The sequence below is a fragment of the Callithrix jacchus genome, chromosome 8 (assembly GCF_049354715.1).
Source record: "Callithrix jacchus isolate 240 chromosome 8, calJac240_pri, whole genome shotgun sequence".
Lineage (NCBI taxonomy): Eukaryota > Metazoa > Chordata > Mammalia > Primates > Cebidae > Callithrix > Callithrix jacchus.
Genome location: NC_133509.1, coordinates 37878305 through 37884102, shown reverse-complemented (window position 1 = coordinate 37884102; position 5798 = coordinate 37878305).

The window sequence follows — 5798 nt, the reverse complement described above, 5'->3', positions numbered from 1 at the left end:
CATATTCTGTGTCACTTAATTGGCTGCTGAAACGTTGACTAATTAACCAGTGTGGGATCTTAACTGCATGTAATTTTCTTTTAAGCATCAATTATGAGTCAGGCACTGTGGCTCATGGTTCATAAAGGAGGAAACCAAAGTTTAGGTCACACAGCTTTAAATAGGCAAAGCCAGGTCTTCTGGCTTCCAGTGAAGCCCAGGCTGTTACCACCATGTAGTACTGTTCAAGGTTGAACCTGAACAGGAGCTCATGGCCCAGCAGTCCACTCTGGTCTTCCAGTACATTTAAATGTTTCCTTTCTAGGTTTGGAACTTGTGCATTCCCCCCTTCCCTTTTTTTTCTGGACCTGGTAGTCAAATAAAAGCTATACTCACAAGCAGCTTGCCCATTGTTAGTTCAGAGGCCAAACACATAATTTTATTCCCATTTCAGATGGTATTTTGATAGGTTGTGGCTCTGAAATTGGTTATGTAAAGAGTACTAGAGACAAACAAGGCTGGACATTAGTTAAAACTGTAAGGATAGATGTTAATCAGTAATATACTATCACAATAGGGAAAAGGGTCCCATGTGAACTGAATTCAACTTGGATTTGTGCAAAGGTCAGGCATTTTACAGGGAGAATAGGAGAATAGGAGAATAGGGAGAAAGCCAGCCTAGACTTGGAAGAGTCAGGAATGTGGAAAATTACAAAAAGTGGAAAATGTTCCATGTGAAACCTGTCTGGGTTTGCTAACTGGTGTTTTTTGAAGTATGACTCTTACCCTTTCTCAGAGACTGGGAGTCAGGGGCCCTGTGTTCAGGAGTTGGCTGGAACAAACAGTTAATTCTTTGGCAGCTTTGAGTATTCTTAGGCAGCACTTTAAGGTGGGCTGGGATCATCTTAGGGATGTGGCCTTGAGCTGTGAGAAATTATGTTGGTGTTCGTTCAAGTCTTTATAGGCAAAGGTTGAGGCCTAGTTGAGAAGAGGGCTCAGAGGAGCTTGGCTAGAGTTTGGTCAAGAAAAGAATCTTCACTTATTTATTTATTTATTTTGAGCCTAATGCTTGCTCTCTTGCCCAGGCGGGAGTACAGTGGCAAGATCATGGCTTACTGCAGCCTCGACTTCCTGGGCTTGAGCAATCCTCCTGCCTCAGCCTCCTATATATTTATTTTTGAGATTGGGTCTCATTCTGTTGCCCAGGCTGGAGTGCAGTGGTGCAAACAGCTCACTGCAGCCTCAGCCTCTGAGGCTCAAGCTGTCTTCCCACCTCAGTCTCCTGAGTAGCTGGGACTACAGGTGCACACCACTATGCCTGGCTAAGTTTTACAATTTTTTATAGAGACAGGTCTCCCTGTGTCACCCAGTCTGGTCTGGAACTCCTGGGCTCAGGTGATCCTCCTGCCTCAGCCTCCCAAAGTGTTGGGATTACAGGTGTAAGCCACCATGCCTGACCTGGCTAATTAAAAAAAAATTTTTGTAGAGACAGGGTCTCCCTATGTTGCCTAGGCTGATTGTGAACTCTTGAACTCAAGAGATCCTCCTGTCTTGGCCTCCCAAAATGCTGCAATTATAGGTGTGAGCCACTGTGCCTGGCCAAGAGCTAAAAACTTGCCCCTTGTTCACTATCCCTGAGCTTTGCTGCATACTGGAATCACTTGGAGGTCTTTAAAAAAATATTGATGCTTAGTTCCCGCTCCCAGAATCCTTGATATAATTGGCATGGCATGGGCCTGGGCTTTGGGATTTTTGACAGCTTCCCAGATGATTTTTAATGTACAGTGACATCTGAGAACCACTGCTTTAGATTGACATGCTACTCAAAGCAGTGTATATGCCCGAAGCATTGGTGTCCCCAAGTGATTCTAATGCACAGTAAAGCTTGAGCACTGCTCTAAGACAGTGATTCTCAAACTGAGTCCACATCAGTATCACCAGGAAGGCTTTGGCTTGTCAAAACACAGATTTCTGGGCCTACTCCCTGAGTTTCTGATTCAGTAGGTCTAGAATTTGCAGGGTCCAAGCATTTGTAGGTCCAGCAAGTTCCCAGGTGTTGCTGATCCTGCTGGCTTAGGGGCCACACTAGGAAATACTGGTCTATGACGATACTCTCGTCCTGCAAGTACTAGGTGAGATCTTAGTGATGCCAGTTAGCTGCATAATTTTAGTCATGTCACTTAACTTCAGACCTCAGTTTTTTGGTTTAGTAAGAGGTTTGACTAGCTACTCTCTAGGATTGCTTTTAGTTTGCTATAGCAAATCACAATATATGTGTGTGTGTATCTAGCAAGCAGATATAAGCTGATAATTGACATAAATTTCCAAGAGCAATGGCAGACTTGAGATGACAAGGTGCTTCTTGATGCTGGGCCTTTCCTGGGGCCTGCACTTTGAGCCACTTGATCTGAGAGCTGAACCTCAGTAAGGGATAACCCGGATCTGAGGAACTGAGTTACCCACTAAGTAAGTGCACATGGTGTATTACTCAGGATGTCAGTGATTCTCCAAATGTGCTCCCCACCCCCCCTCCCCCACCATCCCACACCATAAGCCTCACCTGGGCATTTGTCAGAACTCCAATTCTAGTTCTGGGGGATGGGACTCAGCACTCTGTGTTGAGCACATTTCTTGGTCCGTAGCAGGCACCCACTAAGTGCTTGTAGAGTGGATGTATGAATGAACGACACATTTAACAAATTATCTCTTAGTTTGAGTCACTGCAGTTAGTTAATCCTATCTCTTTTTTTTTTGAGATGGGGTCTCACGATGTTGCCCAAGCTGGACTCAAACTCCTAGGCTCAAGTAATCCTCCTGCCTCAGTCTTCCAAGTAGTTGGGATTATAGGCATAACCCACCATGCCTGGCTAATTTTACCCATTTTAATACTGATTCCCATTAGCTGCCATTTCAGAGGCTGACATTTCCTACTTTTATCCCCAAATTATATTGGTTCCTGTAGCATCCCATCTATGCACTGATTACTGGTTTCCAAATAATACATTTGAAATCAAAGCCCTGTTGGGTAATCTACATGGCTATCAACTTATTTTTTATTTTTTTAAAAATTCAAATATTTACCTATATTTTCAAATGAGAATGACTTGTGCAGCTATTTCTTGGGCACAATTTCTGATCCTTTTAAAAGAGAAAAAAATCAATCTTTTAGGTATTAGTTCTCACAAGTGATGGCTTAAAATTGTTAACATACATGCAAACCTAGGGGATGAGGACATTGTGGGGGTGCCTCTGTGCATCTCACTGGAGCTGTGGTACCTGGCTAGAATCAGTGAGGTATGGGGAAGTGGGAGTCTGAGGAAACCATCAGGCTGGGAGGGAGAGTTGGGTGGGGTGGGGATGTGAGGATCTGGGTCTCTGAGTTTCGGACTGGAAGGTCTAAAACATGGGTCAAATGAGATCAGACACAAGCAGGTTCTGGTTAATACAACATGAATATTCTGGCCAACAGTGCCAATGCTGACCTCTTACCCAAAAAGATACCCTTTGTGACACAGAATGAAGCCACTGCTCTAACATGACCCCTGCTGACAATCTGCTTCACTTTTGACAGGATTCCAGGTAACACAATTGCACAACGTGATACTCAAAGGCTGTGCTCTCGGCCGGGTGCTGTGGCTCACGCCTATAATCCCAGCACTTTGGGAGGCCGAGGTGGGTGGATCACGAGGTCAACAGATCGAGACCACCTGGTCAACGAGGTGAAACCCTGTCTCTACTAAAAATACAAAAATTAGCTGGGCATGGTGGCGTGTGCCTGTAGTCCCAGCTACTCGGGAGGCTGAGGCAGGAGAATTGCTTGAACCCAGAAGGCGGAGGTTGCGGTGAGCCAAGATCGTGCCATTGCACTCCAGTCTGGGTAACAACAGCGAAACTCCGTCAAAAAAAAAAAAAAAAAAAAAAGGCTGTGCTCTCTCTGACTACTTGGGTTCACATTCTTTCATAATTCAGAGGCAGAGAGAATTTTGCAAAAATTGTCAAGTGCTGACTCACAAACAATAATTATTCTGAATTACTGGCAAAATTCACAAAGATGCAACATATCTACAGTTTTTCTTAGATGCTCCTCAAGTCCTTGATGTATATTAAGCACCCAGGAAATGTTACTGTTAGATATGAGTGGGGGCAAGGATTTTGATCATGATTCTTAAAAGTCACCCAAAAGAGTGGAGAGAGTTAAAAAAAATATTTCTACTACTCTGTGGGGGCTGGGGGTAGCAATACCTCTCATCATATATCATTGAGGATTTCTAGATATGTTTGCCTGGGGCCTTACGGGAACTAAACTGGGGGAGAATTAGTACTCCTTACCAGCTCTTGGTCATCTGAAGGTGTCCTCTAGGGAAGGAAATCCCACGAGGGAAACTTCTAGGGAGGCTGTGGTAAACTTGGGTCATGCTTTCTGGATGTGGACTCAGTGACCGTGATGCTCCCATGGCCTAGGACAAGCTCTAGGTAAAGTACACTCGTCTTGAGTGCTGCCACCTGTGATCTCCTGGAAATCTGTTGCAGCTCATACATGCAGAGGTAAAGCAATTAAACTCAGGAAGGGAGGCAGCTGGGTCTAAGGAGAAAGGGTTTATATGAAAGAGCTCCTCAGAATTTCCCAAAGCCTCCTGTGCCACCCTAAAGGTCCTCCGGTCCTTGAAAAGGGTTTGTGGGCAGGAGACTGGCTTTGGAAAGTGAAACCAGTTGCCATCTGAGGAGTAGGGGCACATGTAAGTGGGACTATGGTGCTAACTGGATAGCTGGGACTTATCTGACCCACAGACACATTTTGTTTGGGATGCATAGAAGTTTAAAAAATTTTGAGACTTCAGATTTCAAAAATTGGGGGATTCATGTAAATATCTGGATTTCTTTTTTTTTTTTTTTAAGGCCAGTCAAACTTAGTAGTGGGGTGGAGGGTTATAGATCAACTTCAGTGACACTAATATTAATAAATTCTGATGAATTTCTGTTTTCTGAATAATCTGAAAACCTCAGCAATACTTGACCTGTATTCAGCTGTCTGAAGCTTAGTGGATGTCCCCAAATTTACCACATTCATTTTTGACCTGCTTTTCTCATCCACATTACCTATGTGAATTCTGAAGACACTTGAGTTTGCAACAGTTGATGTAGCCAAAATGTATTGAACAGTTTTTTTTTTTTAAAGACACAGTCTTACTCTGTCGACCAGGCTGAAGTGCAGTGGCAAGATCTAGGCTTACTGCAATGTCTGCTACCTGGGTTCGAGTGATTCTCCTGCCTCAGCCTTCCCAGTAGCTGGGATTACAGGTTCTTGCTTCCATGCCTGGCTAATTTTTGTGGTTTTTAGTAGAGAGCGGTTTCACCATCTTGGCCGGGCTGGTCTTAAACTCCTGACCTCGTGATCCACCCACCTCGGCCTCCCAAAGTGTTGGGATTACAGGCTTGAGCCACGGCACCCGGCCTGAACACCTTTTATGTACAGAACTCTGATGCCATAGAATTAGGCTCCTGTAAGGACAACAGATGGCATTATCACTTGTTGGACAATGCTGCCTATACACAGTGGACTGGACGCCTCCAGGTAGGGAAAGTTGGTCTCCTCACATTAGAGTAGATTTCCATTGTGTTGGCCACTACTGATCTAGCCTCCTCACTCTACTGCCCCTCACCCCACCCTCAGTCCCTGGCCATTGTTACCTAGAATGTCATTACTATTATGAATGGGACACTTATGAAAAGTCACCAATGAGGACTTCAGGCTTTGGGGTAATTGATACAGACTTCGTATTTAGAATAAAGTCAGAAAAGAACACAGAGACAGTGCCATA